Genomic DNA, 13,656 nt, shown 5'->3' with positions numbered 1-13,656 from the left:
TTTATTGTACCGTCGTTTAGACGAAATTTGATTTCTATTTCTACTTTGGACAAATTTGGTTATTCTTGTTCATTTGGGAATGGGAAATTTAGTCTATTTCATGATTCAAAATTGGTTGGTTTTGGTTCTCTATCGGGCTATGATAATCTTTATTTAATTGAATTAGTTGCTTCATTTAAAGAATCCCTGCAGTTAACTACACAAGGTACTAAAAGAAAATTAACCAGTGAGGATTCAGCTTCGCTTTGGCACAAGAGATTAGGTCACATCTCCAAACGGAGAATTGAGAGACTTTTGTCAGATGAAATTCTTGCACCCCTAGATTTTATAGATTTTCACATTTGTGTTAATTGTATTAAGGGGAAACAAACCAATAAAAGGAGATTTGAAGCCAATAGAACTTTTCCAGATATGGCTATCTATATCTCATTCATGAAAAAGCTCAGTCTTTGGATGTGTTCAAAAATTTCAAAGCTGAGGTTGAAAACCAACAAAGTAAAAGGATTAAAAATCTCAGATCTGATCGTGGTGGTGAATACTACGGCAAGTATGACGGTTCAGGTGAACAACGTCCAGGACCGTTTGCTAAGTTCCTAGAGAAATGCGGTATTGTCCCACATTACACTATGTCGGGTTCACCCACTATGAATGGTGTTGCTGAGAGGCGAAATAGAACGCTTAAAGACATGGTAAGGAGTATGATTAGTCATTCTACCTTACCTAAATCACTCTGGGGAGAAGCACTTAAGACTGCAACATATATCCTTAATAGGGTTCCGACTAAAGCAACTGCCAAAACCCCTTATGAGCTATGGACAGGTAAGAGCCTAGCTTGAAGCATCTACACATTTGGGGATGTCCAGCTAAGGCAAGGCCTTATAGGCCTAATGAAAGTAAATTGGATTCAAGAACAGTTAGTTGCTATTTTGTTGGATACTCTAAAAGGTCTAGGGGCTATAAATTTTACGATCCCACTGCTAAGACAATTTTTAAAATGGGAAATGCCCAGTTCTTTGAGGATGTTGAGGTTGCGAGGGGAGATAAGGTTGGGGATTTTGTCTTTGAAGAAGAAGAGGAATACGTTAAAATTCCTACAACTGCTATTGACATTTATCAGGGTCTTGTTCCTGACATTGTTCAAGAAGCATACCAAAATCAAGACAATATGTGAAATCCAGCCCAAACCTAGCCCGGGATACCCTATTTGTTTTGGGATAAAGAAAGACTTGTTTAATGTTAGACCTTGAAGTTGGACCTTGATTTCAATGTTGTTATCCTTGAAAGCCTTAGGAGGCCATGTGCGGCCTTATCCTTACCCTGACCCGGCCCGAAAATTGTATTGTCTATAGATCCAATGCCCCAAAGTTGTGGGAAAATTCCTTGTGGACCCTTCTGGTTGATGATTTGGTGTCGGAGCCCAAGCCCATGGACATTGACAATGATGCCCCTCACTTCAGAGCATTGTCAGTGTTAGTTTTGAATCTGCGCACCAAAGAGGGGTGAATTAGTTGAAATACCTAATGAACTCTTGTGCTCAATCAGATTATATTTCCCAAAACTAGACTTCTTGATGGACTTGTAGGAGAAAACCCCACTCAATTTGACCCCATATAGCCTTCCAAATCCCTGTCCGAAGTTGCTGAACTATGTCTGGCAAATCCTGCTTGATCATCGAAGAAGGTGAGCTTATTTGGTGGACCTAATGAACTCCCATGCTTGATCCAAAGGTATTTCTGGAAACTAGACTCTTTTATTGACTTGTAGGAAAAAACCTCATTCAATTTGACCTTGTATAGCCTTCCGAATCCCTGTTCGAAGTTGCTGAACTATTCCTGAAAATTCTGTTGAGACTCTGTTGGTCGATACTATCAACCAAAGGTATCGACCAACAAGCCCAAATTCGAATTAAAAATGTGCTTTTTGGATATTCCTTTCTCCTTTTTAAGTGAAACCTCGAACCTAAATCATTATTTCACCCTTTTCAACATCTGAGAACGTGGGAAAGCTCCTCTAAGCCTCCTCCTTGGCTTGGGTGTTGATCTTCTTCAAGAATCATTGTCTCTCTTCTCTAATCTCTTCTCCAAGGTATGTACACTCTCACTCTCTCTCTAATCTACTTCTACCTCATCTTCTTCTTGCTACTAAGTTCGTGAAGGAGGTGCTGCAACCTTGCAACCACCTCTTCTACAAGCTCTCTTGGGTTGATTAAACCTCTCTTCATTCTTTCCATGCTATGTTTCTTATACATGATGTTCTTGCTTTCTTATTTTGATTTTTCTCTTCTTTACAACATGAATTCATCTCTTAATCTGATTTTCTCTTTCAATTAGGTCTGATTATATGTTAGTATGTATCTCTAATCTACTGCCCATCATTCCCTTAATTGAATTCCTAAGTTCTCTTGCAATTGCAATTGATTTCATTGAAGAACATGATTCTTGCAAGTTTGAACCTAGGACCTCAATTTGGGGGTTTTCAATTTGACCATTGGATCATGTTAATTCTTGCTACATAGCCTCCTTCTACTGTTCCTAGCATTCCCTCCAAGTTTCGTATCGATCCGAGACCCGAAAGACCAATTTTGAGCCAAAACCCAAAAATCTCATTTGCTGTCCAAGACTTTGTTGGTCGATACTATTGGTCGATACCATCAACCCAATGTATCAACCAACAAGGTTGCTATCAAAACTTTTGCCCGCTTTTGATTCGTTCAATCTCCGATTGTTCCGATTTCTTCTCTAATCCTTCATGTATGTTTGTTTAGGGCTTTAAGACTATAATTGGACCATTCTCTTGTGACTTCGAATCATCTTCTTCACAATTTGAGGTAAGGACGGTTATTGCCATATAACATAGACTCGTATGACTTTTACACTGTTGTTGGTAACTTAGTAGACTTAACTTATTAGTTGATTTTAGACATCATATGACTACTGTAGTTACCTTATGACAGTAGCACCATGCATAATTACTTGATTTATCATGTTTACTTATTCTTGTCATTTATTTATATACTGTATTATGAGATGTTATGATATGTTTTCAATATGATAATGTATTGTTGATATGTAATGGATGGAAATAAGCATGTGATTGCTTAGGTATGATTTGGGATTGGGGAGTGCCCTACTGGTACTTCTGTCCTTCGACATCGGAGGGAATAGTATGGGATGTTCTCCGAAGATGCCCATCGACGCTTTCCTGGATCATTGGATGACATACATAGGACTTGTCTAGATGTATGGCTAGGATGTCCCTATCATATAAGACCTAATTCGGAAGGGCATTGAGACCGAACGACCCGTGGTAGTAGTGTGGATTTGTGGGCGCTCAAGACCGGTAACCACTCCGTGAGAGGACATAAATTGCATTGCGGATACCCGGAAGGGGCCATTTATTGGTAGGGTTGCAAATGGCTAGACTTGGGCTCACGGGCACTCAAGACCGGTGAAATGATCCGTGAGGGGACGTGAGAGCTTCCCGTTTACCATTTGTGGATGACCAATAGGGTTGATGAGTCCGGTGAGTAATATCCGTGACTCTAGTGTGAAGGATAACGGAAAGGATCCCGAGAGGGGAGGAATGGACGTATCTGGAACTGACATGATATGATTAAGTAGATGACTTGCATTGGGCTAGGCTATACCTTGACATGCGCCAATACTTAGACCAAATGGTGATGTGAGAGACTGGTGACCAAAACCCCCAACCATGGATTTGTCCGAGAGGGATGCAGGACCCAATTTCCCCCCTGTGATGAGTGACTGAGACTACCTAAAGAAGTATGGTGCTTTGACTTAAAGCATGTCTACCATAGAGACCAGCATACTTAGAGTTAGAATCATATTTGCATCTTATGTCTCATATCATCTGCATCATTTCATGATTGATATCATATGGCTTATGTATTATGGAATAACTTTCCTTGCTGAGTTCTTTTGAACTCACTCCTTTTTGCAACATATTTTGTTAGACTTTTCTGCAGGTACTTCTATTGTTGACTGTGATGGTCAACACTTTGAGGACTAAGTTGATGACTCATACCACTTTGGCTACGGTGACTACATCGGTGAAGGCTATCAGTTCAAGACTCATATTTGTCTGGAGTAGATCTGACCTGGCTTAGTTTCTTATGATTATGTTATTGAGGAGACATTGTATAAGTTAGAAGAAACTGTAACTTAGTTGCTTACCTTTTTATTTCCTTCTTTGGAGATCTGGCTGTAACCTTTACCTTATTTCGATCTACCTTCCGCACACGTTTGTAGAGTATATTTCCGCTATACTCTATAGTTGTCTTTTGATTTGGTACTTGTTATTCCGCACTCTGATGTTCTTTGTGTTCTTTTCTTAACTTTTATTATTAGATTACTTGAATACCATAATTTGTCCTTGCTTTTGATTATATTATTGTGATAAGTGGATATGATCGTTCCTAAACTGGATCTGTTGGGCTGTGGATCACTCCCGAGTAACCCAGATAGGGTACCCCCTGGGTGGATATTGGGCAGGATGTGACACAATATCCAAGAGCCTCTCATTCCAGAAGAACAACCTCCACCACCTCAAGAACCTGTGCCACCAAGGAGATCCACTAGAGAGAGGAGAAGTGCAGTGCCAAATGATTACATCATATTTCTCCAAGAACATGAGTATGACATTGGTGCGGTGGAAGACGATCCAATCAACTTCCGTTAAGCCATGGGAAGTTCTAAAGCTCAAAAGTGGATCGATGCCATGAATGATGAGATGAAGTCAATGAAGGACAATAACGTTTGGGATCTTGTCCCATTGCCTATAGATGCGAAACCCATTAGTTACAAATGGATATTTAAAACCAAAAGGGATTCGAGAGGCAATGTGGAGAGGTACAAAGCACGTCTTGTTGCTAAAGGCTTTACACAGATAGAAGGCATCGATTATAAAGAGACTTTCTCTCCGGTTTCAATGAAGGACTCTTTCAGAACAATAATGGCACTTGTGGCACACTTTGATCTTGGGCTAGATGGATGTTAAGATTGCGTTTCTCAATGGGTACATTGATGAGACAATCTATACGGTGAAACCAGAAAATTTTGTATCTGGAGATGCGAAGAAGATGGTTTGCAAGTTAAAGAAATCCATCTATGGACTTAAGCAAGCTTCTTGTCAATGGTATTTTAAAATTTCATCAAGTAATCATCTCACACGGATTTGAGATGAATATAGTCGATGAATGCATATACCATAAGTTCAATGGGAGTAAATACATCTTCTTGGTTTTGTATGTGGATGACATATTGCTTGCCACCAATGATATAGGTATGTTGCATGAAACCAAGAGATTTCTATCAAACAATTTTGAATGAAAGATGTTGGTGATGCCTCTTTTGTGTTAGGTATACAAATACACCGGGATCGTCCTCGGGGTGTGCTTGGTTTATAACAAAAGAGATATATTGAAAATGTACTTAGAAGGTTTGGCATGCAAGACTGCAAACCAGGTAATATTCCTGTTGCTAAGGGAGACAAACTTAGTCTCAAACAGTGTCCCAAGAATGATTTTGAGAAAATAGAAATGCAGAAGATTCCTTATGCATCGGCAGTAGGGAGTCTAATGTATGCTCAGGTTTGTACGCGTCCAGATATTGTGTATATTGTTGGCATGTTAGGCAGATACCTATGTAATCCTGGAAAGGATCACTGGAAGGCAACCAAGCATGTCATGAGATATTTACAAAGAACAAAGGACTATATGCTCACGTATCGGAGGTCGGATCAGATTGAGATCGTTGGGTATCCTGACTCTGATTTTGCCGGATGCCAAGATAGTATGAAACCCACTTCAGGCTATATTTACCTGCTCGTTGGAGGCGCTATCTCCTGGAAGAGTGCTAAACAATCTCTTATTGCCTCTTCCACCATGGCAGCGGAATTTATAGCTTGTTATGAAGCATCCAATCATGGGATATGGCTACGGAATTTTGTCATTGGGCTGCGCATTATAGATGGCATTAAAAGACCACTAAAGATATTTTGTGACAATAAATCAGCAGTATTATATTCTAACAACAATAGGAGCTCGACAAAGTTGAAGTTTATAGACATCAAGTTCCTAGTTGTTAAAGAAAGAGTTTAGAGTGGACATGTGTCTATAGAACATATCGGTACAAACTCCATGATTGCAGATCCACTTACTAAAGCATTGCCACCTAAAGTGTTTCATGAGCACATTGCTTGCATGGGTGTGATTTCACTTGAGGATGTTCAATTTTAGTGGGAGTATGTAACTTTGGATGGTTTCTTTCGTTATAGACATGTTTTTGTATGATTTCGATTTTTGGGTATTTTAAAAGTTGTTTACTGCATTAAAGTATTCAGTTTATTTTTACTCTGATTTATGTGTAGTTTGATCTCACTAAGGTTTTAGGTGGACCAGTTAGAAATAGGCATGTTAAATCACATAACATGATATTTCCATACTACACATCCACACATGATCTTCACCATAGTTGTATAGATATATGTAATCATTGATGGGTCTAATCACGACATATAAGTGATAAAGATAGCCTTGGTCCTATGTCTATATAATTAAAGGAAAGGTTGTTAAGATGCATAATGTTTTGATAGAAAAAATTCATGAGCTCATAAGGTATAATATTCATTTATAAAGTTAAATATATTGCCCAAGTGGGAGATTGTTAGAGTAAAATCTAATTTATGGGCAATATATTAACTAAATTAATGTGTATTTATGCTATCTTATAACATAACATATTAAAGTTATCAGTTAGTTATAAAGCATCGTAAAGTGTGGCCTCCTATGTGTAGAGACCAAATGCAAATTAAGGTTATTTATGAAATCAATATAATTACTAAACTTTATGATGGGTTAAGTTAGTAATTGAAACTCGCTCTCAATATTGAGTAGTATAAAAGGGTCATGGTCCCCAAGCCAAATGCATTGCTTTTCTCTTTAACTCCCGTCATTAGAGAGAGAATAGAAAGATCAAAGATCTTCTCAAAAGGAGGGCTTGCATTCAAGGCTTGGAAGATCTACGATCATCATTCAATCTCAGGGATTCATATCAACGATCCAAATTGAATCTTTTCTAAATCTTATGGATTCAAGTGAATTTCCGCACTTAATATTTTCTCGATGATTTGACATGTTTGATCCTGGGTTAATTAAGATTCTACACTAGGTGCTTCTTTTTCTAAAAAATCTCTATCTCTTTGTCTCTTGTGCAGTTTCACAAATATCGAAACGCTTCCTTGTCTTCTTCCCTCTTCTTTTCTCTTCTCCATTCTTCTCTCCATCCACCCGTTGAGTGGTCGTATCTCTCATTTCTCTCGCCCTTCTCGTCTCTTCTGCTTGCTTGAACGAACTTCAATGGGGCGTCCTGGGTCATCCTGCTCACCACATGGTCATATTCACAAAGCCTCTTCCTCTGGCATTCTGGGTAGTTCACCTTTGAAGAACAAAATACACTTGACCGGAGATGACGCAGGGAAAGAAGTGGAGGCTTCTTACTGGCATTTTTCGGGTCATGGTGTGGTGGTGATCAAAGGGTCGATTACTAGGCACTTGCCACATAAATAGAGTAAAAGAGTTATGTTCGGCCACTTGCTTGGTTATAAAGCTCCTCCTGTTGCTAATATGGTTGAACGCTTGGCTCAATTATGGGAAAGTGGCGGTGTGACTTACCTTGTTTGTTATAACAAAGTTCTGTTAGCTGCTGAGTTCATTTTGGAAGAACACCGTAATAGAACTCTCTCATGTGCTCCATGGTGGATGGAATCGAGCCTCTTACATCTCGCTTTGATTCTGTTTCCTGACAAGTTCTCTGTTGGAGATTTGGCACCTCCTTTGGCACTTTGGATTCAACTTCATAATGTTCGTGAAGACTGTTACAACGAAAAGTTGTTGTCTGATGCGGCGTCATTTCTTGGAAAAGTGATGGACATCCAATTGAACCTCAAAGCTCTGGGCCTCCCTCCTGATGCTACTCGTGTTAAGGTCATGTATGACCTAAACATGCCGGTTGAAATGCAAATATCGATCCACAACACCAAGGGAGAAACCTTCCAAGTCAAATGCCTATTTGAAATCAAGATGTTGTGTTCAAGATGTGGCCGTTTATCTCACGGTGACCACTCCTGCCCTCATAAGAAATCTCAGGATGGTCTGCCCAATATAGATATCCCACTGGCTGGTTCGGTTGTGAAGGCTAAAGCTCGGCCCATTCTCTCGGGTTCTTCCAAGATCTTCTCTACAAAGTCCTTGGAGAAATTCTTGGAGCTCAAAACAATCAAAATCTCAAACCTTAAAGATGGTAATCGTAAACCGGTTATCAATTCTGTTGTTTTCTCACTGGATTCGGAAGGCTTACTCCCTATGGAGATGGACAGTGATGAAGAATGTCCTATTAAACAAAAGATTGAAGAGAAAGCTGGTGATGTATTTTCTGAAGGACAGACCCTTCGATCTCTGTTTACTGAAGACACCTCAACTAGAGACAAATATAAGGGTAAGGGGAAAGATGTCCAAGAAGATAAATCTTCTCTGCACTGTGAACCAACAAAGTGTGGTGCATTTGTGGAACGCGAGATTGTTGAGGGGGCCCAGGCCGTGAATATATACCATGTGTATTGCAACAATCCGAATGCCAAAGGGGGCCAAAGGGGGCTGCCAGGATATGAAGGTGCATGGCGTGAATGTGGAGGAAAGCTCTGAAACAAATGCGAACTGGAAGGATGAGCCAGGAAACCCCACTCGCAAGCGGCTAAGGCTTTCTGATAATCTGGTCCAACCTTTGATCCTATGGACTCGTTCCAATCTTTTGTTACCTCACTGCTCTCTAACTCTCTCAATCCTGACTCTCTTCTAAACTCGATGAAAGATGTTATCCTGCTGAGGATCTATGATAGGGCCAACCAGAGTATTACTTCATCCATTCTCCAACACGTTTTATCAAGCACTAGCACAAGATCAAACCCTGATGGACAACCAGGTGACCCCTGTCTCCCATTTCCTATGGTTTCTTGATATCTTTGCCCTCTTTCTTTTTGCCTGCTGCTCGCGCATTTTTTATTTTGTTCGTCAACTTGTTAACTCCTCTCCCTGATTATTATTCGCCTGTGTTTTTTCTAACTTACTTGACTGTTGGTTGTGTCTATTCCTTCAGGTTTGCAACGGTAGCCTTAATGCGTTCTTCCTTTAATCTAGTTGTACTTGTTGTCATCCTTTTTGTTAGTCTATGGTCTCTCTCAAGTGTTTTGTGGTTTTTGTCCATCTTGTGGCCTTGGGTTTGTTTGTTGGAAAGAAGAGGGAGAATTTAGTTACAATGCTAGCCTTAAGCTGGAATGTTCGTGGAATTAATGACAAATTCACGTTAACGCGATTGGAGAAAATTTGTAGGAAATATCATCCTGATCTTATTTTTATCTACGAACCTAAATGCAAGAATTTGAATGCTATACAACTTCGTTTCCATGGGGCTTTGAAACTCTATCAATCCTTGCATATGGTTCCAAGTACGGGTTCCAAGGGTTACCAAGGGGGATTCTAGGTACTATCTTCTTTATCACAAACTCCTTCTCTACTATTCTCATCTAATCATTTCGTGGCGTTCCAAGTTAACGATTTTAATTCCAGATGGGTTATCATTTTCATCTACGCTCCACCTCAATACCCCCTCCGTAAACAAGTGTGGATCGATCTTGCCACTCACTTATCTTCAATTTCCGACCCTTTTATCATTTGTTGTGATCTGAATGAATTATTGCCTCCAGAGGATAAAAGTGGAGGCTCTTTTAAACCATCTCCAACATTACCCTACTTAACCAATCTCATTTCTGATTTCCAACTCGCTAAAATAATGGGGCAGGGACCAAAATATACATGGTCTAATCACAAGAAGCCTCCTAATCTTACTCTGGAACTTCTGAATAGAACTTTGGCTTCTCATGATTTTCTTGCCTGTTTTCCTAACCTCAATGTATCAATTTTGCCTGCCATTGGTTCTGATCATTCTCCTCTTCTTCTGAACACAAATGGCTCTTTTAAATCTGGTAGAAAATTATTTCACTACCAACTTGCTTGGCAGGGCCACCCCCAGCTTCTTGAATGTGGTAGGTGATGCTTGGAAGGGATTTGGTAATGCGAATCTCACGTCCAAGTTGGCTTCTCTCTCAAACTTCCTTAGAGGATGGAATGCTGCTCACTTTGGTAATGTTAACAACTTGTGTGAAAGAATTGAGCTTGAATTATTTGCGATGGAGCAATGTCCCCATCCTAATTGGGACCTTTATCATCAAAAGATGAATTGGTTACGATGGATTTATGACGCGCAAGAAACCTTAGGAATTCGCAATCACTACAATATAAAAAAAATAGTTAGTGGTTCCAATTTGACCTGAATTTTGGATTGATTCGGTGACTGAAAATAAAAATCCACATTTTCTCTTTTCATTTCAATAGAAAAAAGAAGGGAAGTTTTTAGGCATTGTTGAGATACTATACAGTACAATCAATCAAAAGAACTCAACCGAATTCAATCAAAAACAAAAAAAGGGAAGGTTCAGTAATCAACCCAAAAGAAAAGAGAATATTTCCATCTAATTTGTATTATTTTGGCGGCATGGCTGAGTGGTAAGGCGGGGGACTGCAAATCCCTTTTCCCCAGTTCAAATCCGGCTGTCACCTGATCAACCAAAGACTCGGAATACCTTATTCTGCTGATATAACTGGGCTAATTTCTGGTTTCAAAAATCCAGGAACCAATACATTTTGGATGGGGATAGAAATACACATTTCTACCATCAAGTTGCCGCAGTAATGAGGAAAAAACGAAAAATTGAGTTTATTAAATTTGGTGATGATTTCATTTCTGATCCGGCTAGTATTGCTAATTGTTTTGCTCGTTATATGCAGGATCTGTATACCTCCAGTAACCCGAGTATACCCCCCCTCCTTGATATGCTCTTTCCACCGGTACCTTCTCTTATGCAGAATTCTAATTTCTCTTCTTGCCCTTCATTAGAAGAAGTTCAACCGACGGTATTCTCCATTGGGGCTTCTAAAGCTCCGGGTTTCCTTGGGTATCAAGCTTGTTTCTTCCAACACTTTTGGGACCTTCTTCAATCAGATATTGTACAGTTTACTTCAAAAAAATTTGCTAATGTCGTACTCCCCCTAGTACTAACCACACTCTCTTGTGTTTCATTCCAAAATCTGACAAGGCTGTCCTAGTGTCAGAGTTTCGGCCTTTTAGTCTTTGTAATGTTTCATAAAATCATTGCTACATGATTTCATTTCTCCTCTTCAGGGAGCTTTTGTACCTAGGAGACAAATTATTGACAATATAATGTTAGCTCATGAATTTTCCACTATATGAAGACCTCTAGGGCCAAGCAAGGCTATGTTGCACTCAAGTTGGACATGTCCAAAGCCTATGACAGAGTTGAATGGTGTGTCATCTTAAAGGTTCTAGAATGTCTAGGCTTTGACTCTAATTTTTGTAAATTGATTAATTGTTTAATCTCCACCACTTCTTTGTCTATCAAGCTCAATGGTTCCCCTTACTCATACTTCTCTAGGTCACGAGGTTTACGTCAAGGTTGCCCTTTGAGCCCATACCTTTTCCTCCTCATTATGGAAACTCTGTCCAGACTTCTTGGGGCTTTTAAATCTGAAAATGCTTTTAAGGGTATTAAAATAGCCAAATCTGCTCCTAAAATTACTCATCTCTTTTTTGCTGATGATATTTTTATTTTTTGTCGTGCCTCTTTAGATGATATCTGTGTAATCAAGACTGTGCTAGACATTTTTGGGGCTATGACAGGACAAGTGATTAATATCGAGAAGAGTGAAGCTTACTTTAGCAAGAATTCTCCTACTCCTACAAAGGAAAAAAATCCTTAATTTTCTAGGTATGAAGGAGATGAGTAAGTCTTCCTCTTACTTGGGTAGCTCCTTATTCCTTGGAAAAACAAGATCTAATAGTTTGTGCCCAGTTTTGCTTACGATGAACTCTAAACTAGCAAGTTGGAAGGCTCATTCACTCTCTTATGCGGGGAGATCTGTTTTGATCCAATCTGTGCTACAAGCGGTGCCTATTTATCATATGCAATATATATTATTTCCCAAAAAGGTTTGCAAGTCCATGGATTCGATCTGCCAGAGTTTCTGGCTAGGTACATCGGATAAAGGTAAAAATCTCTCTACTTATGAATAGAGCCCTTCTTGTCAAAAAGGGGTGGAGACTTTTAACTGAGAAGTCCAATATTTGGGCACAGTGCTTTAAAGCAAAGTATTTCCCCCGAACTTCTCTCTTTGATCCTAGGGTACAAAACAAAGCTGGGTCAAATGTATGGAATAGTATACATTCGGTCCTGTGTTTTTTAAGGAACTTGGTGGTTAGGAAAGTGGGAACGGGGAATGACACTTCCTTTTGGTTTGACCCTTGGGTGCTAACTACTTCTAATAGAGGAGTAGGTGAGTTCAACATGCATTTTTCTTCTCATGAATCAACTCTAGCAGAAATTGTGCGAATGAGAGATCGTTATGCTTATGAAATTTCAATGACATTTTGCTCTCTGACATCTTCTGCTATTAACAATATTGTGTTGACTTTTGAACCTGATTCTTGGCAATTAAGCTTTTCTTCTGCTCCGCGACTGACTACTGACTTTGGCTTATCACCAATTGTTGTCCTCCTCTATTAATTTTTCACATTTGAATAGGTATAACAGATGGTGGTCCTTTTTATGGAAACTCAAAATTCCTCCGAAATTTACTATATTTTTTTGGCGTCTTTTTCATGCAAGAATCCCAGTTAATGTGGTTCTCTTTCCAATTGGGTTCCAAATTCGGATTGCTATGTGTTTTGTGGTGGAGGCAGCGAATCAAGTTGGCATCTCTTTTTCGCTTGTGGATGGACACGAAGAATTTGGGCGACAGGACCTCTAGGGTTAATTACGGATCGGTTGCCCTTCTCTAGCATTAAAGAATTTTGTGTGGATTTATTCTATAACTCACATAATGCTAGACCAATGTTAAGGTGGATTTTTTTCATAATAATCATAACTTGCTATAGTATTTGGCGGATGCATAATGCTATTATTTTCATAAATGAACAACCAAACCCCCTTAAGGTCTTAAATTATATTAACTATTGGCGATCTGCGTTGCAGCTTAATCCGCCGGAGTGTCAGAATGCTCCAGTTACCACACATATGAGTACATAAATTATGGATACTCTTTATCTACTCCTTCAAAGAAACATACCACAAGGACTTACAGTAATTTTTTGTGCAGGTGCAAAACACCCTCTCGCTCAAGATGTTGGGTACTGTTGGGGTATAGTGCATCACGGCCAATTGATCTATTGCTTGGAGTGGCGAATTCTATGGTGGCACCGTTATTAACGCAGTTGTCAAAGGAATAGCGCGTGGATTGAAAATGGCCCAAAAAGCTACTATTCAAATTGATTCTATATGGGTCAACCTGGAGCAAATCAAGGATTGTTACCAAATCCCTCATAAAACTTGGCCTTTAGAGTCAATTCCAGACCTCATCTCCATAGTATCTAATACAAATAATCCCCGAATCGAAATGCCAGAATATTGTAATATCTTAAGTGTAGGCAGCAACGTTGCATTACAATCAAT

The sequence above is a fragment of the Hakea prostrata genome, chromosome 11 (genome assembly GCF_041222555.1).
Source record: "Hakea prostrata isolate BN-2017 chromosome 11, UWA_Hpros_2, whole genome shotgun sequence".
NCBI lineage: Eukaryota > Viridiplantae > Streptophyta > Magnoliopsida > Proteales > Proteaceae > Hakea > Hakea prostrata.
This window is presented reverse-complemented; position numbering follows the sequence as displayed.